Source organism: Diabrotica virgifera, chromosome 9, assembly GCF_917563875.1.
Source record: "Diabrotica virgifera virgifera chromosome 9, PGI_DIABVI_V3a".
Lineage (NCBI taxonomy): Eukaryota > Metazoa > Arthropoda > Insecta > Coleoptera > Chrysomelidae > Diabrotica > Diabrotica virgifera.
Window position 1 is genome coordinate 199,938,073 of NC_065451.1, and position 27,267 is coordinate 199,965,339.

The following is a 27,267-nucleotide window of genomic DNA, read 5'->3' on the forward strand; positions in this document are numbered from 1 at the left end:
ATGTCTCTGGATCAACTAAAAAGGATTTAAATATCGTTCCACGTTCTCGAAACAGCTATGCTGGAAAATCGTATGCTCAAGTTCTTAAACATTGAATATGTTAGAATATGTTATATTAAAACATGTATGATTTAGTATTTGGGCCATAACTACTTCAATTTTGAAGCTATCACAACTTATTAAAAACCATTTTGAAGGTAATTAAAAGAGCTACAACTTTTTTCTGTATAATATGTAGTGGAAAACCTTTTATTTTGAAACGGTGAAGGGTTAAATGGCTCGAGAGAGACTGTGGTTGCGCTACCGCGCTCTCTTTAATCAATCATATCTTTGTCAATTTTTATGTGAGAGGAAAAACAGACAAACCAAAATTTTTGTCAAAAAAACCTATTTTTTTATTTTTACACTTTTTTACGTACCTTTCATTATTTTGAGATATTATGAAAAAAAGTGGTTTTTTAAGAATTCGAAAAAAAATTTTTCTTTAAATCGTGATTTTTTCAAAAAAATATGTGTCCCAAACAGCTTAACTCTTTGAATCCATCAAACTCTTTATATTAAAGTTGATTATAGACGAAATACCATTAATTTTAATTTTGGTGGAAATGGCACTTATGAAATCCATTGATTAAAAAAACATTAGATGTTCCTCTTTTTTTTTTATTACAGCTAACACATTTTACGTACAAAATACTTTTAACAGTGTTCATTTCAAAGCTTATTTTACGCACTATAAAATCCATTCTCATTAGAATGCATAAAATATATTCGCTCTCCGCTAGATGGCATTGAATACATCGGTTAAATTTCACACAAAATAAAAAACGGATTTGATCTTCAATATCTTGCTTAATGTTGCACTTACACCACTCTTTAAAAAACCAATTTGTTCATTTTTTTATCTGCTACAATCTTGTTCATTATAATATTATCGTTAAAATGCATATTTTTGGAGATATTTGCAAAACACTGTTGAAAATCGTGAGAAAATTCCGAATTTTCAATTGCCAAGGACTTGAAAAGTATTTGGTTTTTGATAAAACTTTATACAGCATTTGTTGCTTAAAATTAGGTCTTCTATCTATACAGGGTGTCCCGGAAAATAGTGCGTTCCTTTAAGGTATGGAGAGAATATACAATTTGGAGCAAAAAAGTCCTATACCATTTTTTTCTAAAGTTAACCGTCTCCAAAAAAAAGTTAACATTGTTTTCCATATACCTGTATTTTAATGTTTGGAAATTTTAATAAACTGGCAACATCGTACGCACTACGGAATAATAACATTAGAACTCGTTTGTGATTGTGATTAACAGTATTTAAAATAATCCAACCTAATAGTAGGTAATACTTATGTATTTACTATCTGTTTACTAAAATTATTTTCTTTTGAAATGTATTGAAATACCTATTGCATAATTTTAAACGAATGACACATCTTTTAACATAAAAACACATCTTTTAACTGAACTAGTATACTAGTATTATGTATTTAGTAAGGTTTAAATTGGTTGAATGCTGAGTATTGCTCAGGGCTTTAACTGAATTACATAGTTTTAATAGTTTACAGTGGAACTTAAATACACCAGATAATGTCTCAGTAATTTGTTTACTTGTGAACTGAAATAACTAAGTTGTACTTACTTGAAAATAATTATTATACCGAATAGATGTTTCAAGTAACCTTTCACAAACACCATTCATAGGTAATAACATAATACACTCATTATTCGAAAACATTTTCGGCATTGACACTAAACAGGATTCTTTAAAACTATCTGTTTACTATCTATCTTCTATCTATTTATTTACATGGGACTGTCTATGCTTAAATTTGCATACCGCACATAGTTGTCAGATTTAAATTTGCCTACCAAAATACATTATAATTTTTGGTCAAACGGTTGCATTTAGAAAAAAATGTTATAAGAGTTTTTTGTTCTACATGGTGCCTTCTACCTATACCTTTAAGGAACGCACTATTTTCCGGGACACCCTGTATTTGAGATTATTTTGAAAAAAAAAATTCACCACCGAAGAGGGGTGGCAACCACCCCCAGGGTGAAAACGGAGTTCGAGTCAATATCACTTTAGAAGTTAAGGGTAGGATAAGCCTAATTCCAAAATTTCATGTAAATCGGTTCGTAGTAAAAAATTTCTGAGCTAAAAAGCTTCAATGACTGCACTATAACTCATGCATAGACCTTTTGCAAATTTCTAGAATTTCCATATTGTTGGGGATCTTTCTCGTGATTTTCGGCCTTATATCGTTTCTTGAATAATAAGTCTTTTCATGTTTTCTATGCCTGCTCGCATAAAATGTTCAAAGTGTTTTAATTGTTTGAGATGGACCTTTCTGGAGAACCATTTGCTGACCTAAATTAGCTAAACGCTTAAAATTAAGTTATTTGTCATGTGGTCAGTCCACTGAATTCGGGACATTCTTCTCCATCTCCAACACAACATTTTAGTGGCATCTGTCTTTCTTCTCTCCGCTTGTCTTAGGGTTCAAGATTCACATCCGTATGTCAATATTGGGAGTATTGAGCAGTTGATTAACCTCGTTTTTAGGGTTCGTGAAATTTGAGAATCCTTCTATATTTTGGCAATCTTTCCTACAGTGACTTTTGCTTGATCACATCTACGTTTTATTTATTTCTTCCTGTAGTGACCCTGTGTTTGTGATCAATGATCCCAAACACATAATAGAGTGCATGTAATATTAATTTTATAAATTATGTAATTAGATTAATTTTCTACGAATCAAAATATTTTTGAACCTTTTGATTACTCAATGATATGGCACAAAATATTTCCTGCAGATTGATTTCTCATATAAAATAAAAATAATTTTGTTCCAGATACACCTACTGGGAATTTGTCTCCATGCCAACGGTGGAAAGTATACTCTAACTTGTGTACACAGCCAATTAACTCAAAATTTCGAAGGAAAACCCGGAGAATTGTGTTGTTTTATCCAAACATCATCTTAAATGTCGTTTTACGAACAATTATGTAAGAATACGAGGGTCCTAAAAAAGGAAGTACAATCGTTTTCCGAAAATTCGACTTAAGAAGTTGTTTAGAGTGTAGTTTCAAGTGTTTTCGGTGGAGTATTTTTAGTGCAAAGGGATCATCCAGCAAAAATGACGATCTTGCATTCTTGTTGCTGTTGGAGGTCCGTCAGGAAAGGGAGTTTTGCTTGTGGAATTTATACAGCGGTAAGTTATCTCCTGATTAATATTCTGATGTTATGTTAACATGTTTCAAAACTTCATTTCATGAGCCTTGCCGATATTCATTCCCGAAAAAAAAAATTCTAGGAACATTGACTATTTAATTTCATGCTGAATTGCGCGACAGGGTTGAATCTACACATATTGCAAAGTACAGCTCCTTAGCTTGAAAATGCCTTAGTCAGCGAGACACATTTATTTTATCTCTAACATGGAAAGATATTATGTACCTATAAAATTTTACGACTTTCTGTCATTGCAGTCGAAAAAAATTACTCTTGTTATATTATACCATTGCCATTTTATTCTGGCAGGATCGCCATATGGTGGAACGGCGGATTAAACTGGACTGGGGTTGGCATTCTGCCGTATGAGCCGGTGCGGAGAGTTAGTATACACATAATACTCATTTGTTACATATTTGTTGATGACACACTAGTTCTTCTTCTTCTTCTTCTTTTTCTTCTTCGGCCTGTTAGCATCCACTACTGGACAAAGGGCTCCCAATGAGTTCTCCACTCTTCACTGTTTTGTACTACTTGGTGCCAGTTTCTCCCTAATTTTGCTTTGATGTCGTCTAGCCATCGTTTTTGTAGTCTTCTTCTACCACGATTGTGCTCGCGTGGTCTCCAATGTACACCGAGAGAAAAAAATTTTTGACATAAAGAAACTTTATTAATATTTAAGAAAGACCGACTTGGCATATTGCCTAAGAAATATAACTTTGTATATAAGATAGAATTTTCAAATATTTCAAATAAATTTCAATTAACCCAAAGAAATATATCTTAAACATGATTAAACTATCACTTTCTTGCAAACTGCAAACCCATTTGTCAGAAAGAAATTATACTTGTCATAAGAATATATTTTCTTGGCATTACAAAACTCTTCTTTCTGAGAAATAATAATTCTTAATAAGGAATATTGTTATCTTACCATTATTAATTAATGTCTTTAATGTTAAGAAATATATTTCGCAGAAAAATTGTATATTTATAGAATTAAGTTACATTTCTTAAAAATAAAGTGATATTACATACGGCGAAATAAATCGTTCTGTTAAGGTAAAATAATTATTCTTTATTAGATAATAAAAACAGGATATAAAACGTTAGATATTAATACAGACAAATAATTTCTCCACTCTTAAACCACTGGCTTCTATACAATAATATAAGGATGGAGAGGCAAATCCAACTTCCTTAATTCTTCCTTCTTTTTGTTAATAGCACTTTGTATATCAGCAATTACCTAAAACAAAACCGTTATGTCGAAACGGTAAACTTATTTTAATAAAAAAAAATTTATGAGGATATATGTAAGTACATACTTATTTTGACAAAAGGAAATACAAAAAAAGAACAAACACACGGGCCCACATAAAAACTATTAATTTTTTGGTATAAGAATGGTAGGTATCAGTAAAACAGTCTACAATCCAAAAACATTTCTTTGCATTTCAACAAATAATAATCAATCATATTTAGTCCAAACATGGCTTTATTTATCCTACCATCTTTGTTAATTTTTTTCTTTTCACGTCACACAATAGACATTGTGTCACACAATGACACACAATAGACATTGTTTAGCTAAAACAAGAAGAAAATACAACCAATGTAAAACATTGAAGCAGACATATATTGTAATTTTATTTATTTATATAATCCAAAAGATACAGCAAACCTAATCATTAAGAAATTTTATTACGGGAAAGTATTATTAGGTTACATCTTAAGTCATTTAATACATATTAACTAATTCGCGGTTTTCGGCAATAAAAGTTCTTAACCGTTAAGGTGTTTCTTTTAGACTAACTAATATTTCTTTATGACAAATATAGCACACGCCATATTTGATATAACCTTGAATTGTGGGATTGTATATAGAAGACGATACATTCAAGAAACATAGTTTATACATAAGTATACATATTTTTATAAAGGAACTTACCTGTATACAGTTCTACCTTTTATGGAAGCCCCTAGTTGGTTAATAGCTCGTTTCAATATTGTTCTGAAGCTTTATATTATAGATATTCTATTATTCTCTCCGAGGTGGAAGTCGAAACGTCAATAAAAGCCATTTTTTAAGTTAAATTGTGGCTTATTTCCCAGTTAGAATAAGGTTCTTTCTTTCAGAGTTGTCCATCATTATAGATATCTAAAATGCATATAAAGATACTATTATGTTTCCTTTAGAACTACATATTCGGATGTGCAACAATATTTATAATTATTATTACATCTTAAATTAGGTAATCAATTTACTTTTATATACCTATGTACGTACCTTCAAACTATCCTTTAGATTTTAAAGAAAACCAACAAATAACAAATCCAAAATCCATCTATTAAAATGAACTAATGCCATGCACGCCATCTTATCTTGCCAAACACTGAGATTAAATCACAAATATATAGTGAATAATGGTCACTGTGCAATTCTTTTGTGGAAGAAAATCTCTTTGCAAGTAGCATTTCGGCATTAATGATAAAGTTTTTATTTAATAACCACAGTTAATAAAGAGGGTATTTCTGAAGAATTATTTCTTGTGGTCTAAAATATTTATTTGATTGCAAGAAAATTTCTTGTTCACAAATATAAATATGGATTAACTTAACATATATTTCTTATACTGCAAAATATGTGTAGTTTTCAATTTAAGAAACAAAAACTTTAGGATAAGAAAATTAAAATGTAACCATTAATGCATTTCTTAGTATTGAAGAAATTATCTGTAAGAAATTATTGAGTTGTGTTTAGAAAACTAGTTTCTTTATATGTGAAGCGGTATGTTTAAGTTAATATGATATGGTAACTTTTATGGCAGTTTATGGCAGTTGAAAAGATTAATATATATCAAGGTCAGCTTTCTCTTGATGGAGAGGAGTTAGAACGGGTAAATCATTTCAAGTACCTTGGCAGCTGGTTAAATGTAAATTGTGACTCTGATGAAGAGATAATAACTAGGATCAAAATATCACGGAAGGATTTTATGACCTGGAAACCAGTTTCATGTAATAGAAACCTGTCGATGAATATTCAAAAGAAGGTGCTGAAATGTTATGTGTGGTCTATCCTATTGTATGGTTGTGAGACGTGGACGTTAAAAACCACAATGCTAAACAAAATAGAAGCATTCGAATTGTGGTGCTATCGACGAATCCTAAAGATATCGTGGGTTTCGCACACTTCCAATGAAGATGTTCTTCAAATGATGAATTCGGAACGTCTGCTCATAAGCATCATAAAGAGGAGAAAAACAGAATACTTCGGCCATATAATTAGAGGACCTAAATACCATCTGCTTCGCCTTATAATACAAGGAAAAGTGGAAGGAAAGAGATGGATTGGTCGAAAGAAACTTTCATGGCTGCGTAATATTAGACAATGGTGTGGCTGCACAGTAGAAGAATTATTTCGCGTAGCAGCCGATAGAGAGAGATTTCAGGAAATTGTAAACATGATGACGGCCAACGTCTGAATACAGACACGGCACCTAAAGAAGAAACGTCCGCACCAGAAGAGGGGCAAATGCGGATTCTGATCACTACCTTAGATTAGAAATGAAAGATATCAGTTTCTGCAAACCTTAATTGAAGGAAAGATCGAAGGAAGAAGGGGAGTGGGCAGGAATAAAATGTCATGGCTCCGTAATGTCAAACAATGGACAGGACTAAAAAACATAGGAGACCTAATACATACTGCAAGGGATAGAGAAAAATGGTCAAACGTGATCGCGAACATCCATTAGTGGATTGCATAAGAAGAAGAAGAAGATCACTACCTGGTCGAAAGTAGAGTAAGGGCTAGAATTTCAAACATCAAAAAGGAAAGAGGCTCTAAACATGAACGATACAAGGTAGAAGGACTCAAAGAAACAAACAAAAATAAAGAGTATAAAGAAAAGATAAGCATCAAACTAGAAAACAGACCAAAACATGAAAACCCAAATAAGGAGTGGGAAGAGTGCAGAGAAATCATAAAAGAGATAGCTAAAGAAGTGTTAGGCATAGAAGGTAAAGAAAGAAGAACAAGAACGAATGACTGGTTTGACGAAGAATGTCAGATTATAACAGACAGAAAAAACAGAGCATATTTACTGATGCAACAGGGGCACAGAACCCGACAAGCAGAGGAAGAATATAAACAACTACGCAGAGAAGAAAAGAAAACTCACCGAGGAAAAAAGAGAGAATATATGAACAAAGAACTTCAGGAACTGCAAGAACTAAGTAGATCGACAGAGACAAGAAAATTTTATCAGAAACTGAACAAAAGCAGAAAAGACTTCAAACCGAGAACGACGATGTGTAGAGATAAGGAAGGTAATATATTGACAGAACAGCAAGAGATACTAAGAAGATGGACAGAACATTTTACGGAAAAGCTTGAAGGAGATGGGAGTGAGACGAACCCTGATATACCATTAGACCAAGCAGACAACAGAGAAAAGAGTCCACCAACAATAGCCGAGATTAGAACAGCAGTAGACAAATTAAAGAACAATAAATCACCGGGATCGAATCAAGTAGCATCGGAATTACTGAGGGAATGAGGAGACGCACTACAGAAAACAATACATGTATTGATAACAAAGATATGGTCAAATAAACAGCTACCAGCGGAGCGGAATAGTGGTATTATTGTACCATTACATAAAAAAGGGAATCAGTTAGAATGTGGAAACTACCGTGGAATCACGCTGCTGAATGCAGCATACAAAATAATGTCCAACGTCATTTATGAAAGACTTAGACCACACGCTGAAAAAATAGTTGGCAGGTATCAAAGTGGCTTCTGTAGACAGAAGTCAACAATAGACCAGATATTTGTTCTGCGACAGATCCTTGAAAAAACCAGTGAACATAACATCGACACACATCATCTCTTCATAGACTTCGAAAGCGCATATGACAATATAAACCGAGAATTCTTAATAAAAGCAATGAAAGAATTTAATATACCAACACAACTAATAGAACTGATAAAAGAATCTCTAAAAGTAGAAAGTAAAATCCGGATACAAAACGAACTAACGGAAACAATAGATGTGAAAAAGGGAATACGCCAGGGAGACGCTCTATCATGCATCTTGTTCAACATTGTACTCGAGAAAATAATGAGGGACACAACAGTCAATACTCGAGGAACAATAATTAATAAAAGCGTGCAAATACTAACATTTGCAGATGATGTTGACATAATCGCAAGATCAAGAAGAGAAATGATAGAGGCATTCAATCAAATAGAACGAGCTGCACAAAATAGTGGCCTGAAAATCAACCAGAACAAAACAAAATATATGCAGGTGAGTAAAAACAAAGAAATAAGGCAGACACAAAATATAACAATAGGAGAATACAACATTGAGGGGGTAAAAAACTTTACATACTTGGGATCCCTAGTCACATCTGATAATAACGGAGCAGAGGAAGTGAAGAGGCGAATATTTATTGCCAATAAAAGTTATCATGGTTTAATTCGGCAACTAAGATCAGACAACGTCGCAAGGAAAACAAAATGCCAAATATACAAAACCCTAATAAGACCGGTACTCACATATGGCTCAGAAACCTGGACACTCACTAAAAGAGAGGAAACATTGTTAGCCACCTTTGAAAGAAAAATCTTGCGACACATATATAAGGGCACAAAAGAAAATGGAATTTGGCGAAGAAGGTACAACTTTGAACTATACGAAATATACCAGGATCCAGATATCATAACATTCATTAAAATAGGACGGCTGCGTTGGATGGGACATGTAGAAAGAATGGAAGAAGGCGAAATACCAAACAAAATATTCAAACAGATGCCAGTAGGAAAATAACAAGAGGAAGACCGAAGCTGAGATATTTAGAACAAATAGAAAATGATATAAAAACCTTAAAAATAAAAAACTGGAGAAAAAAAGCACGAAACAGATCAGAGTGGAGAAGAATCCTGGAACAGGCCAAGACCCAGAAAGGGCTGTCGAGCCAATGATGATGATGACCTAAAGAAGAAGAAGGTAACTTTTAAGAAAGATATCTCAAAGAAATCAGTGTTTTAGGAGAAAAGAAATTGTTCTCTCGGTGTACAATGTTTCTCGTTCACCCGTCGTTATTTTGCCGTGTCACGTGTCCTACCAGTTCCATTTTATTTGCGCAATACTTCCAATTACATCTTCGCATGTCCTCGTTTCGTATATATTCTCTCAGAAATGCTCTCAACATAGCCCGTTCGATGGCCTTCTGTGTTGTTCTTAATCTATTGGCTGACATCTCTGCAAGTCTCACGGTCTCAAGTCAAAACTGGTAGAATACAACAGTCGTATACCCTTTCTTTAGATTTATTGGTATCTCTTTGTTTTTCAACACATCACTGAGTCTTTCTACTGCTGTCCAAGTCATTCTGATCCTTCTGACGTTTGATTCTGTTTGTCTGTTTGCCTAGTTTGACAGTGTGACCTAGGTATATAATATAGAGGTATATTCTTCGATACTTTCGATTTCACTTCCATCTAAGTCGATTGTTATATTTTGGTTTTTCATCAATTTTGTTTTTTTTTATGTAAATTTTTAAACCGATTTTCTCAGATTCTCATTTAAGCTCATTTACAAGTATATTAGCAGGCTCCTTATCAGGTTTTTATTTACTGAAAAATAAAAAAAAGAAAGAAAAAGTAGCATGTAAAAATAATTTTCTATTAATTTTGTTCAGGGCCGTATTCATTAAAATTAAATTGGAATATTTTCTAAGACAAAATTACGAAGAATTAAAATATATCCACTTAAATTATTGTTGAGCAGTGTAATTTAAATTAATTGGGCATATCTAAAAGCCCCTTATCCTAACTTTACAGGTATTAATTATGTCAAGATTCAAAGTGTATCTAAGTCTTGCCATGTCCAGTTTCGTCTTTCAAATTTTGAGCTTAATCATTAACGTCGGATGTCTGATAAATTGTTTACTTCTCAAATTAAACTGACGGAGGCGCCTGCCAGTGTCTCCCAGCGCCTCCTCCTGTTATCAAAATTCTGCAATCATCTCCGTATATTGTAATGAGATGTACAATGTACAATGTACAACGCGATATGCATCGTGTATCTTCGCACTTGTAGAAACGTTTAAGAGGCTAAAAACATAAATAATTAATTTTAAGTCAAACGTCGTAATGATAAGTCACGTACCATTAGGGGAGCAGGGGGCTAGTTGTAACAATTTTCATAAAATCAAATATATCTTAATGTTGTTCTGAAGCTATTTCCTTGTGGCATTTTTATGATTAATTATTTATATGGGAAATAAGCCACAATTAAAATGAAAAAAATAATTTTATTAACGTTTCGACGCCCAAATCGGGTGCCGTTGTCAAAATACAAAATATTACTAAAATAAACTAAAGTGTTGTTGCTAAGCAAAAAAAATTCTTCTAATAATTTATTTAATCTCACTCATTTATATTGGCAATTCAGACATATATTATACATTTTAAAGTAGAAGACTTTAAAATGATATTGCCAATATTTATGAGTTGCGTTCCTGGGACGACTTACTGAAAGATAGTTCATTCGATTACATGAAATTAACCCCAACTCAAGAATATCCGTCATAAAAAATTATAGCATGTGATATGTCTTTAAAAAGACAACCAAATGCAACGACAGTAAAATTCTCGCGTTAGAGACTTCATAGTAAATCACAAGGGAAAACCAGGAAAAACCCTGTGATACTATCCCGACATCGTAAGTATTTGGTCTTACATTAATTTACTCTCAAAAAATAATACCAAATTCTGACTTGTAACATGTTTAAATTATAAATATTATTAATAATACTAGATATATAAGTAATACTAAAATATAAAATATGTACTAGCTCGATATTATTGACTTACTAATCTTGGTATTTTCTTTCTATTTTTCTTGGTATTTTCTATTTCAAATTCCTCGGTAGAATGCAGTAGGATGTGGTTACCCATACTGAAAGAGGAAGTCAATAGAAAGAAAATACCAAGATTAGTAAGTCAATAATATCGAGCTAGTACATATTTTATATTTTAGTATTACTTATATATCTAGTATTATTAATAATATTTATAATTTAAACATGTTACAAGTCAGAATTTGGTATTATTTTTTGAGAGTAAATTAATGTAAGACCAAATACTTACGATGTCGGGATAGTATCACAGGGTTTTTCCTGGTTTTCCCTTGTGATTTACTATGAAGTCTCTAACGCGAGAATTTTACTGTCGTTGCATTTGGTTGTCTTTTTAAAGACATATCACATGCTATAATTTTTTATGACGGATATTCTTGAGTTGGGGTTAATTTCATGTAATCGAATGAACTATCTTTCAGTAAGTCGTCCCAGGAACGCAACTCATAAATATTGGCAATATCATTTTAAAGTCTTCTACTTTAAAATGTATAATATATGTCTGAATTGCCAATATAAATGAGTGAGATTAAATAAATTATTAGAAGAATTTTTTTTTGCTTAGCAACAACACTTTAGTTTATTTTAGTAATATTTTGTATTTTGACAACGGCACCCGATTTGGGCGTCGAAACGTTAATAAAATTATTTTTTTCATTTTAATTGTGGCTTATTTCCCATATAAATAATTAATCAAATATATCTTGATAGCTATTTTCCCAATTATCACCGATTAAACACTAAACGCTAGTTTAACTCTTTCTGAATAAAATTGAACTGAAGAAAAGTTAAGAAGACTGTTATTTTTTATTCAACTAGCATTTTACCAAAAAAGGTGCATTGTTACAACTTACCCCGCGCTTGGGGCTAGTTGTAACATCTATTGGGGCAGGTTGTAACATTACGAAAATTCGAATTTTTTGGAATATTTCGAAAAAAATACCAACGTTGGTCCTGTTGAAAGATGTTGCTCGACTAAATAACGTGACTTCCGGTGTTATTAAATATAAATGTAGATTTCTACGCATAAAATTTTGGACCCAATCTGGACCAACTCTATAATTTTGATACCAAGCACATTGGTTTCACAGCACATTGGTAAGGCAGTTTTCGCATCTTCATGGGAATTAGTCTAAAATATATTTCGGTGCACTTCAGAATATACGAAGCCATTTTACTTTCTTCTTCTTCGGTTGTAAAAACTATCCCTGGTTTAGTACAGCCCACTTGTAGACTCTTAATGTTTTTCTTTTTTTCTATATCGTTATAAAGATACATGACACAGTCCGTGCTGTTTTACTTGCTTGCTTTATGCTACATTGATTATCTAAAATTTCCGCTGAACCTAACTCGTAGACTTCACTTCCTGGCTTTGAGTTGCCCTTTCTGATTTTCTTCTATGTTGTCTCATTTTGGACTATTACTAAACTAAATAATAAGTACGTTTTTATATTGTAGATCATAAATTTAGTAAGATTCGGCGCAATTTGTAACATGTTACAACAGGCCCCAACGTTTTGTTACAACATACCCCGTAGCACACTTTTGTATATTTATTAAAATAACTGTCAACATATCTTGCTAATCGTAAAATCGTTAAGCAACACCAAAGTATAAATAAATTTAGAAAAGAAATGAACACCGAAAGTTTCATTTCCGTTTAAAACAATAGCGATAACCAAAATTTTATGAGAGTCAAATTTTAAATTACAAAACTACTATTTGCAACTATCGGAGGATAGCTGGCTAGACGGTGTCATTTGCAGGGCGATAAGAGAATAAAATTGAGTCAGCTAAATTAGTTAAAAACGGTCAAATAACCTATGAAAAATCCGTGTTACTACTTACCCCTGTTACAACAAGCCCCTTGTTCCCCTACGAAATAAATATTGTACAAAATCTTCTTCTTCTTCTTTGTCTAGCCATTCACGTCCACATCTGAACATAAGCCTCTTCAAGTCTTCCTTTCCATTCTCCATTCCATTGCCGTTTCAGATCATCTGTCCATCTCATAGGAGGTCTGCCTCTGGGTCTTTTGTGTTGGTATGGTCTCCAGGTTAGAATTGTTTGGTGCTATTTGTTTAGATCGCTTGTAGCTACTTGTCCCAGAGTATTCCCATTTCAATTTTAATGAACTCATCGTTGACTTTGGTTTTCCATCTTATCCATGTATTTGTTTTCCTGTCCTTAAGTGATATGCCTAGCATTGCTCTTTCCATCGCGTGTTGAGTGAGTCTGAGTATATTCATATTCTTTATCGTGTTTCATATTTTTTGCACATTTATGTTTTAAAGAGAAATATATTTATATGTAAACAACAAATTGGGTTATGTGTGTTTGTCGTCACTATTGTTTTGAATAAACCACTAAAATCCTAAGTCCAAAAATTTTATTGCAGAACCTACCCGACTTTTTTCGATGGTTCTATAGTATAACTTATAGTTTAAGATCCGAATATAGGTCAATCTGTACCCATCTCCTTGCCGGATGAAATATTGTTTTTATTAAATTTCATACATAAACAAATATTTCTAGCATGAGTTGCCTCTCAAATCGTGTTACAGCTATTCTTAAGGGGACCGCGGCCGTAGGGGTTGAAATCAATATTGCAAGCACATTTTTTTTTAAAGTATTGTAGAAATATTTTATTTTTAAATTAAATAGGCATATTTAATACAATTCATAGATTATTCCAGACATAATTCAAGGAAACATATTGAAAAATAAGGCAACGGTGGCAAATTTTTAAAGACATCTCAAAAAACAATGAATTTTGCGGTTGATATCAGAACTCATCATTGGATCACGATAAACAAAAAATTCAAAAAATTTTATTAGCTTATGAGTTTTTCAAGATAACACTGTCGTGTTTTTTAGTTTTATCGACTCTTGACTTTTTAATATCACTCGGAAATCAAAACAACGCATTTTTTTGCAAAAAAGGGTGAAAATCAACATATTTATTATTGTTAAACAAAAAATAAGCATAAAACAAAAAGTATCTCGACAGCGTTACCTCAAGGAATTTCTAAAAAAATATAAAAGAAAATTCCAGGTGGGTCGGTCAAGTAGTTTTTAAATTACAATGTCTACAGCCTTTGAAAAATCATTTTCGAGGAAAAAGCGTTTAATGTATTATCAACTTTTATTTTCAATTTCATGTATGTCTGTCAAATCGTAAAGTGATGCACACCGAAATATCTTTTTGAATCGCGGAGTAATTTACAAAAGAAAATGAGAACAGCTATTGACCGCTGTTCACTACGTTCAAGCATGCTGGCGCGAATCTACTACAAAGCGAGTCGAAGGTAGGGATATTCAACACTACCTCCCTACCTCCCTACCTTTGGCTCGCTTTGCAGCAGGTTCGCGCCAGCACGCTTGAACGTAGTGAATAACGGTCAACAGCTGTTCTCATTTTCTTTTGTAAATTACTCCGCGATTCAAAAAGATATTCCGGTGTTCATCATTTTACGATTTGACAGACAAAAATGAAATTGAAAATTAAAGTTGACAATACATTAACCGTTTTTTACTCAAAAATGATTTTTTCAAAGGCTATAGACATTGTAACTCAAAAACTACTTGACCGACCCACCTGAAATTTTGTAAATATTTTCTTTAGACATTCCTTGAGCTAACACTGTCGAGATATTTTTTGTTTTATGCTTATTTTTTTTAGTTATAATAAATATATTGATTTTCAGCCTTTTTTGCAAAAAAAATTCGTTGTTTTGATTTCCGAGTGATATTAAAAAGTCAAAAGTCGATAAAACTAAAAAAAACACGTCAGCGTTACCTCGAAAAGCTCATAAGATAATAAAATCTTTTTGAATTTTTTGTTTATCATAATCCAATGACGAGTTCTGATGTCAACTGCAAAATTCATTGTTTTTTGAGTTGTCTTTAAATTTTTGCCACTATTGGTTTATTTTTCAATATTTTTCATTGAATTATTTCTTGAATAATCTACGAATTGTACTGAAGATGCCTATTTAATTTAAAAATAAAATAATTCTACCATACTTTCAAAAAAAATGTTCTTGCAATATTGATTTCAACCCCTACGCCTCCTCCACTTAAGGATAGCTATGTTCTAACATGATTTTTATAGGCAACCCATGCTAGAAATATTTGTTTATGTATGAAATTTAATAAAAACAATGTTTCATTCGGCAAGCAGATGGGTACAGATCGACCTATATTCGGATCCCGTACTATTAGACGTTTCTGTAACGTTATCCGAATGAAAAATCATAAAATTTCAACCACTTTAGGTACATGGAAAGCAATCAACGTTTTCCTCTTTTATTGCTAGAAGCTTTCTCATTATACTCATATAAATATATTTTGAAAAACCTTGTATGCTACCAAAGGATTTTTTACATTCAAATTCAGGTAGTACAAGCAAGACAAAGAAGACGGTCGATAATCATGAAAATGTATTGCTGTTTCGACTAAAAGCTTAAATAAAACAGCTTAGATAAAAAGGCTTTTAGTGATTTAATTTTTTTCCTGAGGAAATTTTACTTTATAAACGATTTATTATTGACAATTATACAGCTAAAAGAGAGATTTGTAACCTTTTTCTTATAAAATTAAATAAAACATAGATAAAATTAAATAAAACAAGAATAAAAATTTGGGAATACGTAGATGAAAAATTGCCTATTATTATTCAAAAAAGTTTACAATTCTACATCCCCTTTACAAAAATTGGGAGTGAACCCCCTTGTCGGAGGTGAAAATATATACATTTAAAATAAGTCCGGAATTCGATAAAATGACTAATTCTAAGCAACTTTTGTTCTATAGTGTTTTTTCACTAAGTCAATATTTTCGAGTTATTTGTGTGAGTGAATATTTTCATTTTTAACAAAATAAAACATGTTTTTTAACGGGTTTTCCCAGATATCTCAAAAAGTAAGTATTTTATCGAAAAAAAAATATTCCTAGCGAAAATATAGCTTAGAAAAAAGTGAAAAAATGGTGTACACACGAAGTCTCTAAAAGCAAAATACAAGCAAAGTTGTATCTAATGAAAAGTATGTTCTGATTCGTCAAAGTAATTGCAAATTTAACACCCCATAACTTTCTCTGGGTGCACTTTTACGTATAGGAAAGTTAGGCAAAATCGACTTTTCGAATTTTCATCACTAACAATCGTACTAATCTTTTTGTAACACCCTGTATGACACTAGGACATTCCCTAACGTATTTTTATAAAGGGTGATTCATTTAGAGGCACTTTTTTAAAAAAGAAAAAACAATAACAAAATGAATTTCATTTGAAAATCTTCATTGTCGTAAAAAATAACCATTCCTTACAATTACTTCTTAAAGATAATTTCTTTAAAATGTTGACCATGGGCCTGATTCTAATTCATTTCGACAGTCGCAATTTCATTTCGACACCGCCATGACAGCAACTGGGGATATTAACCTTATCATGTTGAGACTGCTCAGAATTTGGGTTGGCGCTTCGGTTTCTTGGATTTTGTTGATAGTCTGGGAAAATTATCGAAATAATACCATTTTTGGGAAAAATTATTGAAATAATACCATTTTTGGGAAAAATTATTTACCAGCTATTTTATTGCTAAAATCGAATCTTAAGATTGCATATATTAGTAATATGGGGTATGACAAGTCCGCAGAAAGTGTGTTATTTTATTTATAAACAAATTAGCACTCCTAAATCTTCTTTTTTTTTTCAATTAGTGGTCTGTAACTCCTATAATTTTTCCTTTGAGCCAAAAACACTCAAATAAAAATTCACCGTAATTTAGTTCTGCACAAAGTTATTTTTTTTCCGATTTCCTTCAACAAAAATTTTACTCAGAAAATCCGAGTTTTCCCAAAAAATCTGCCATTTTCAATTAAAATTTTAGGGAAGTACCTAATTATTTATCAATAATTAAATAATTGAAGACATGAAAGATTTATTATAGTAGATTATACAGAGGGGCTAAATTATGGAATAAATTCATTTCTTTAAAACGGACGATTTTGGAGCAAAATCCCGAAACAGGTCGATTTTTATTTTTAAATTACAATTTTTTGGCATATATTTCATACTAGTGACGTCATCCATCTGAGCGTGATGACGTAATCGATAATTTTGTTAATGGGAATAGGGGTCGTGTGGTAGGTCATTTGAAAGGGCGTTTAATTCTCTATTCAGTAATATAAACATTAATATCATTAGGTGTTTATACAGGGTTGCCAAAAAAAAATTTTGAATTAAATTAATTGGCGCAAAAAGAAGAATGTATGTATTATTTCACAAATAAACATTTCTTTTCGCTTAAATTAAATCACAAACAGCCTCCCTCCTACCTATTGGCAGTTTGAACTTTTAATTTAAGCTAAAAGCAATGTTTATTTGCAAAATAAACATTTTTTTCTATTTTCTGACAGCAATAGAATGTATTTTGAGTTAAATAAATTACATGCATTCTTCTTCTTGCGTCAATTAATTTAATTCAAAATTTTTTTTGGCCTCCCTGTATAAATATTGATATTAATGTTTATAATACTGAATAGAGAATTGAACGCCTTTGTAAATGAGCTACAACACGAACCCATATTCCTATTTAAAAAAATAAGTACGTCATCACGCTCGGATGGATGACGTCACTAGTTTGAAATATATGCCAAGAAATTTAATTTAAAAATAAAAATCGACCTGTTTCGGGATTTTTCTCTAAAATCGTCCATTTTAGAGAAAATGAATTTATTCCATAATTTAGCCCCTCTCTGTATATCAGGAGACCGGCGACAATCTAACCAATAGTTTAGCAATAATTAAAATATTAATTAAAAAATTTCGGTCGAAATAATAACCAGAAAGATTATGATACACCAGAATAACTATGATTTTCATATAAAAAAGCACTATACCTATTCAACGTACCTTACAGGATTGAAATTGGACCATTTGATCGGTCTCAGGAATGTTATAAAGAAACAATTTTTTGGCTTATAAACAAATAGAACCCCTCAGAAAATATTAGATTAAATTAAATTAAGTTAACGCTGTTGAAAAGAGCACGGCTTCTGTGTCCTTTTCGAAGAAAAACAAATTGAATTGCGAGGAGTGATTCCAGGTATAACCGGTCAAATTTGACCGGCATTTGCGACAGAGTTATAAACAACAGGATTTTAATCTTTGAACCATTAGATACCTTTTAATTCCGGTCCTCTTTGTACATACAAATTTTCATATCTTCAAGACACTCATAACAAAAAAGATTTATGTCACTGTCACCAAATTATTTAATTATTGATAAATAATTACTTCCCTCAAATTTTAGTTGAAAATTAAAGATTTTGTTTGGAAAACCCGAATTTTCCGAAGAAAATTTCCGTCGAAGGAAATTGGAATAAATTATCAATGTGCAGAATTAAATTACTGTCAATTTTTATGTGAGTGTTTTGGTTTAAAGTTAAAATTTTCGGAGTTATAGAGCAATAATAAAAAAAAGATTTCGGAGCGCTAATTTGTTTATAAACAAAATAGCACACTTTCTGTGGACTTTGCACAGCTATATTACTAATATAGGAAATCTTAAGATTTGATTTCAGCATGTCCAGCAATAAAATAGCTGGTAATTAATTTTCCTTGTTTTTTACTAATTTTCCCAGATTATTACCTCACATCTTTCATTGAGTTGATGATTCATGTTGTGGACATTCTCAATTATTATATTTCTAATTTAATACTATTCTATTTAATTCCTCAAAACAAGCAAATTTCAATTAAACCCAGCTATATTATAATACCTTTTGATTTAGTTTTCCTTGCAAGAAATAAACAAAACACATCTAAACTAAACCTAACCTCGCTTTTGGCCATTCATTCATCTCCGTGTCAAATAATTTCGACAGTCGCCATATTGAAAGCGACTTGTTTTTGGTCGAAATTTGATTTAGAATCAGGGCCCATGACTGCGGTTAAGACGGTCTATTCTGAAGGTCTAATTCTCGATGACGCGTTCGAGCTTTTCGATTGGCACTTGATCAGTGACTCGAGTTACTGGCCTCCGATGCCTCAATCATAGCCGGTTTATTCATGTAGACTTTTAACTTGAGGTAGCCCCAGAGGAAAACGACTTGACGTGTGATGTCACAGGATATAGGCGGCCAAGTCACTGGTCCGAAGCGTGAAATAAATTGCTCACCGAACCGTTTTCTAAATAAAGCCATGCTTTCACGGGATATATGGCAGTTGACGCCATAATTTTGGAACCAAATGTCACTTGAACTACAAACTTCAATTTCTGGTACCAAATAGTCCGTTATCAAGGCGTGATAATGGTCTCCATTCACATTAACATTCTGGCCGGTCCAAGACATGGACCGACGATGACACCGGCCCATAAACCACACCAAACAGTGATTTTTTTCTGAATGTATTGGCAACTCTTGAACCTCTTTGGGTTGCTCATGAACCCAAATGCGAGCATTTTGTTTATTCACGTCCTCATTAAGCCAAAAACGCACGAAGCGGTTTCCTCATTGAACGTCTATTTTCGTAATACAGCTAAATAATTTCTAGACGTTGTGCCGAGTTAAGTCTTTCTAGGATGAAATGCCAAACAATACTGAATAAGAAAGCAGCTTTAGGTGATACCATTCATGCACGATCTCCCAACAAATCCTCACCAAAAAAAGTACCTCTAAATGAATCACCCTTTACTAATACAAGTAAAATGTGGTACGTAGGTAGGTATATTATAAAAATGTGTTTAATTTATTTAGTAACTAGCTGACCTGGCAGACTTCGTACTGCCTCAATAGATAAAAACAAACTTTTGTATACAATAAACTTAAAATAAACAAAAGGAATTCGTAATTAATTAACAAAAAATGCTCGATGTGAATGAGGTTTTATTATTATTTTTAATTAATTATACATGATGTTTGAAGTAATTAAGTTTAGTTAGAAGTAACAAGATAAAGTTTGTAGTACACCAGTTACGATCTTAAATTTGATTATCTTATAATGAATATAACAGCTTTATTTTATCTATATTTAAAACAACCCTGTATTTTTAATTGGGTTTGGGGTTGTCCCACTATATAGGTGTTGATTAATCAAAATAAAATAAATTAACAGAAATAAAATTAAATAAAATGAAATAAAATAAAAAGCATAAACGGACTTAAAAAATGAAATAAAATAAAATAAACTAAAATAAATCAAATAGGTACTTAAATTAAATAAAATTAAATAAAATTAAACAAAATTAGTTAAAGTAAATATAATTTTATAATTTGCTGCTTGTTCTTTTCGTGTGCTCAGAACTTTTCTCCTGCTTGTCGTTCGTCAGAAAAGTTCGGTTTAGAGATATTTTTTGAAAATTTCGAAAATTTAAAAAATTCATATTTTGCCAATTTAAGTCCAAAAATTAAACAGTTGCACTTTTCTTCAGTAAAATTTGTTGCTCGTTCTTCTTCTGTCCTCAGAATATTTCTACGGCTTAAGATATTGTATTTCGGACACCGATTACGCTAGAGAAAAAAATTTAGAACGGTTCTGCTGGTCATTAAGCAAGGAGTCTACCTACTTAATTTTGTATTTTTCACGTCATTATTGTGAGAGTTATGGAGTCATGGGTAACCGCCTTATGACCTACGGGTATGAAATATAGATAACAACCTACTCCCAGTCCGGTTGAATATACCTGCCAAATTTCATAAAAATCGGTAAAGTCGTTTCGGAGGAGTATGGCAACAAACACTGTAAAAAGAACATTTTATATATATAGATGTAAAATTTTTGGTGGCTACTAAAATGACTATATAAAACCGTATGTACCTTCCCTGAACTTCCACAAATAATTCAACTTTAAAATTAGCCAAATCAGTCCATCCTCTCGAATTTTAGCGAGACTAACGAACAGCAATTGATTTTTATATATAAGATTTCGTTCTGCAATATATTTCCAGTGGATTACTTTGTCATAAAAACAACTTAACATAATCCACAGTCTTTCTTATAGCGTTAATCTTAAAATCGCCATATTAAAATCTCTGAATATAAACTATAGTTTTTTTTGTACCGTTCGTTTTAAGATCTCCAAATAATGTTTTTAGTGCGCCTGTGTTCTTGTCAGATGCAGTTGCCTTTAAATCTCTTCTCAAGTGCAAATAAGTCTGATAATGGCATTATTCTCTAAAATTTTATTACCTAGCGATAAAATAGATTTATCTACGGAAAACTGTTAAATGCATTTCTAAACTAATATTTCAAGCTTTCTTCCATTATGCAAAGCTGAAAACATTACTTATTGAATGAATATTCTTACTAGAATAAGGGATTTATTTAGTTTATCACCATATCAGTATTAAACAAATTTTGGATGAAACTCACTGTCTCCATAATATTCTCATACAATACAAAAATTACCGTAATACAGGGTTTAAGAAAAATGCAGGTCATAAATTAAATCACATATTCTGGGACTAAAAATAGATAGATTTAACCTAATTTACCTTAGTACAAATGTGCACATAAGAAAAGTTACAGCCCTTTGAAGTTACAGAATTAAAATCGGTTTTTTCCATATATCGAAAACTCTTAGAGATTTTTTATTGAAAATGGACAGGTGGCATTCTTATGGCAGGAAAATTTAAAAAAAAATTATAGTGAAATTTGTGCACCCCATAAAAATTTTATGGGGGTTTTGTTCCCTTAAACCCCCCAAACTTTTGCTATTGTGGTACAATTAGTTAAACACAATATTTTTAAAACTTTTTTGCCTCCTAGTTTTTTTTGGATAATCTAGTTTTTATCGAGATGCGGCTTCTTTTTTAATATGTTTACATATAAATTCTATGGGAGTTTTGTTCCTTTAAACACCCCAAATATTTGTATACATTCTAATTAAACTATTTTTGTGGTACCATTAGTTAAACACAGTGTTTTTAAAAATTTTTACCTCTTACTATTTTTTCGATAGGGCATATTTTATCGAGATGTGACTTCTTTTTTAAATTGGTTCAAAACAAACCTAAAATAGTTATTTATGAAACAGTTCGTGAAGTATGCTTTTTGCGAACGCACGCGATGTTTACAGCACGAGCGACAGCGGAGCGAGTGGTATACATCGCGTAAGTTCGCAAAAAGTACTTCACGCACAGTTTCATACAATATTTTATCTATGATGAACAAATAAAAAAACATTAACTCTTCGTCACTGGAATTTATTTCTATTCTACAATTTTTAGAAATTTGGCATTTAAAAATTCTAACTTCTTTCAAACTACAAAACTGTCAAAACTTTTGTCGTAATTTATTGCTCATTATGTCATCACCATTACAACGCGAAAGTTAAGGATATTTGATTAATATGAAAGTGTGTCAAAAACAGTGCGAAAAAGTAAGTCCCATTTAAAATACATTGTTACTTCACGCACACTTTAAACACTTCACGCACTGCTATCTATAATGACTAATGACAGTTTTCACAAACTAAAAATTTATAAAAAAAAAAGCCGTATGGCTTGCAAATTGTGGAAGCCTCGGAGGTGTAACCAGATAAGGTTCCCATTGTTTTCATTCTGGTGGGATGTAGAATAGCATTATGTTGTTTTATATGCCATTAGAGTGAAAACTTAGTCTTTTTAAAAATTTATACATTATATGACATAGAGTAGATAAATGTAAATTTTCATGTTATTACCAGGTCTCTATAGTCATACGTAACCATATAAAAAATGTGGTGGATTTGACAATTATTCAAAATATCTCGATAAAATCTGGCTTTACGAAAAAGTACTAAGAGGCAAAAAAGTTTTAAAAACATTGTGTTTAACTAATGGTATCACAATATTGTGAAATGCGTTTGTAAAAATGAAAACAGTTCTCTGCAACAAAAACCTTATCTTAGAACTGAGAGCAAGAGCTTTGAGATGCTACGTGTTCTCGATACTACAATATGGACTTGAAAGCTGGACATTAAAGCAAGAACACATAAATAAGCTACAGTCATTTGAAATGTGGTGTTACATAAGAATGCTTAGAATAGCATGGACACAGAGGAAAGCGAACACGGAAGTACTGCGAGAAATGGGTAAAGAATGCGAAATAATAAACACAATAAAAATAAGAAAGTTACAATATCTGGGACACGTAATGAGGGGACCGCGATATGAAATGCTAAGACTGATAATACAGGGAAAGATAAGAGGCGGAAGGAGTATAGGAAGAAGGAGAGTGTCATGGTTAAAGAATTTAAGGGACTGGTTTAGATGCAGTTCTATAGAACTCTTTAGAGCAGCGGTGGATAGAGTAAAGATAGTGATGATGATATCCAACCTCCGATTAGGAGACGGCACTTGAAGAAGAAGATCACAATATTAATTTAATTGAAAGGTACGCAAAAGTTTGGGGGGGTTTGAAGAAAAAAAAAATCCCATAAAATTGTTATGGGGTGTACGTGCACAAATTTCACTATAATTTTTTTAAAGAATTTCCTGCCATAAGAATACCACATGTTCATTTTCAATAAAAAATCTCGAATAGTTTACGATATATTGGAAAAAATCGATTTTCATTTTGTAACTTCAAAAATCTGTAACTTTTTTATGTGCACATTTGTACTAAGGTAAGTTAGGTTCAATCAAACTATTTTTGGTCCCAGAATATGTGGTACAATTTATGACCTGTATTTTTGTTACACCCTGTATAAATATACGCTGAAGGATATAAATGGAGGGTGCATGCTTTTTGACATCACATGAACATTCCACCTATAAGTTGCCTCCTGAGACAAAAATTTTTAGAGCAAAACTATTTGGCACGAGTAAGGCCCTAACCTTTATTATAGAAAAAAAACTTTCCAAATTTCTTATAATATCTCATCCACTTGGATGTCCGACATCAATTTCTCAGGTTTATCCCTCTCATCTAATATTACAGCAGATTAAGTTAATTTTATAACATATTTAAATATATACTATATCGGTTTTATAGCGTTCTACGCCTTTCCGTTTCTAATCGCCACTCCTTTCTATTATGGCAGTCTTCTTATCTTAAGTTTCTTTCCCACATCGCCTTGGAGATGCCCTTTATCCATGTAATTGCTGGTCTTCCTCGTTTGCATTTTTGCTGCGGGGGTCCATTTTAACACTTTTTTTGGGGATTCTCCTTTCCTCCATTCATCTTACGTGTCCGTACTATACTAGCTGTTGTCGTTCGATGTCATCTTCTGACCTTCTCCAAAAATCCATCTCAGTGGCTAATAATTTATCTTTGTACTTGTTGGTTAATTGCCAGGCTTTAGCTCCATAGGTTAACACTGGTTTTAATATTGTGTTGTAAATTCGTTTTTTATTTTTCTGTTCTTATATTTTGTTGCCACGGTACCGAAGTCAGGGCTCCTGTCACCTGTTTTCCCTTTACTATGCTTTCCTTAATATTTTCTTCGTTTCGTTCTGTACTAGTTAGTTTTATTCCCAGATATATGTATTCATTGCAGCTTGTAATTATCTCTTGTTCCAGGTTCAGGTTCTCCGTTTCTTCCCTTCCTACGCATAGATATTGTGTTTTTTGGTATTTACCTCCACACCCCATTTTCTTTATTCCTCTATTAGTTTCCTTACCATATATTCAAGATCTTCCTTGTCCTGTACAATTACAATTTTGGCCATCTGCATAGTGTAGCGTGTAGAGTACCTATCGAATCTCCAATAGGTAGTCCGATTCCATTGCACTTCTTTTTTCATTGTCTAAGGGCTTTATCAATATATAATATATTGAATAATACTGGCGATATACAGCATCCTTGCCTTAGCCCTTTAGTGGCCAGGAAACCTTTTGATATTTTATTTCCGCTTTTAATTTTGGATGTCGAGTTTAATATATAGTTCTTTTAGTGCCTCTATAATAGATACATTTATGCTGGTCTTTTCTAGTACTTCCCATAATCTATGAATGAGGACCGTGTCATATGCCTTCGTTAGATCTACCATGAGTAAATACAACTCTTGGGCTCTTGACAGCCTTGTTCTATTACTTGAGTTATACAGAAAATGTTGTCTATTTTAGATCTACCTGCCCTAAAGCTGCTTTGTTCCTCTGATTCGTATGGATAGTACTCTTCACATATTAGGTCTTTTAGAATTCTTCCGTACAGTCGACTTATATTACATAATATACTAAAACAATTTGGCAGTAGAGTTCCTCTGGGTACCGTCACACGTTGGAATACATGGTAACGGAAAGGCAGATAGTCTAGCCAGGTCCGCAGTAACCAGTACAGCCTCATCCGTGAAAAATAAAGCGGTGCATTTAGATTTAAGTCCTTACTTAAAAGCAAAATTGCCTGATTTTTGGAAAACGAATGGAATAGAGACAACACTAAATTATGGATAGAAATAATATATTCCATCCTTTCCTGGAACTTCCGGTCTTCAAAGCGACAACTTGATGTACTAATATCACGTCTCCGATTAAGAAACACGGCTGCAACACATGAACATTTATTAAAAAAAAAAAGTAGGTGAAGCAACGAAGCACTAAAAAACCAAAAATCTAGGAATTTTGTACAATAAGATGAATCGTTATGCAACTTTTTGCATTCGATTCAGGAGAGTGTCGGGAAAGTCTGTGAACTAAACTTATCTCCGGCAGATAAAGATTTTCATAAAAAAAATGTATTTAAAGTGCATCTTGAAGAGATGGAAAATAAAAAATGTATAACTCAGGATATACTGACGGAAATGAGTTCAATTTTTATACTCGGGGAATTTGGAGGTCGTTGTACACGAATTTCATATCGGTGGTGGACCCCAAGGTACCTGGTACCCAGGATGGAACTTGTCGCGTGGAGTTTTATGTTCTAATCAAAATCAATCAATAACTATTACTCGGAGTTTTGGTGGTCGCTGAGCACGAAGTTCATGACAGCGATGGTCTCCGAGGTACTTGGTGCCCATGGTGGAACTCGTCACCTAGGACCTAGAGTTTTATGTTGGAATCATTCAAAATCTGCCAATAACCATTACTCGGTGGGTTTTGGTGGTCGCTGAGCACTAATTTTATGACGGCGATGGTCTCCGAGGTAGATGGTTCACTAATAAAAAATTCAAATTCAGCGATCCCCAAAACTCCCGAGTAATGGTTATTGACTGATTTTTAATAATTATAACATTAAACTAGAGGCGACGGGTTTCACCCTGGATACCAGGTACCTTGGAAGACAATTGCCGACATGAAATTCGTCCTCAGCGGCCCCTAAAAATTCTGAGTAATAGGTCAGGGTAATAAGACCAAAATATACCCTGTTCGTGACACTTCAGCAGCCAGGGTACTGAAGCGTTTTTTCGACAATTAATACCTATAGGAACAAATTGTAATTATTTCCTGCGTAGGATCTGGCGGCCATTTTTATTTATAAACAATTAACTGTCAAAAAATGGTATTTTTCCCTTTTTTCAAATCAATGGAAAACAGTAAAATTTTTTTTAGTACAAATATCTTTGTGATTATGGAAAAAGCTTTAAAATGACATATTTTTGATATACTCATATATTGTTAATATAATTGCAATAAAAGTTCGGAATTGCAAAAAAAATATTTTCGCAATAAATATTGTAAAAATTAGTTTACAGGTTTGAAATTTTTGTCAAATGAGGGTTCTTTGGTGCTTATTATTGAATAAAAATTTAAAAGCGATTAATTTAATTGTTTAAATTTTATTCGAATTGATTATCTCAGAGAGCATTTTTTTGCAATAATATAAGTCAGAAAAAGTCTTACAATTACACAAGATGGAACGTTGGACAAGAATATCCAAGAAAGGTGCACACAAGGAAGGAAAGCTATCGCATTATTGAACAAAATCCTATGGGACCAAAGTATCTCCAAAGAAAATAAACGTAACATCTATAACAGCATTGTTAAGAGCATTATAACATACAGCAGCGAAGTTTGGCCACTTAAAGAAAAATCCGAAAATATGCTCAGAACAACTGAAATGGACTTCTGGAGAAGATCTGCTGGTATATCAAGAATACAAAAAATCAGAAATACAAGAATATTGGAGATAATGGATGTAAAGCATACAATAATGGACGATATAAAAACAAAGC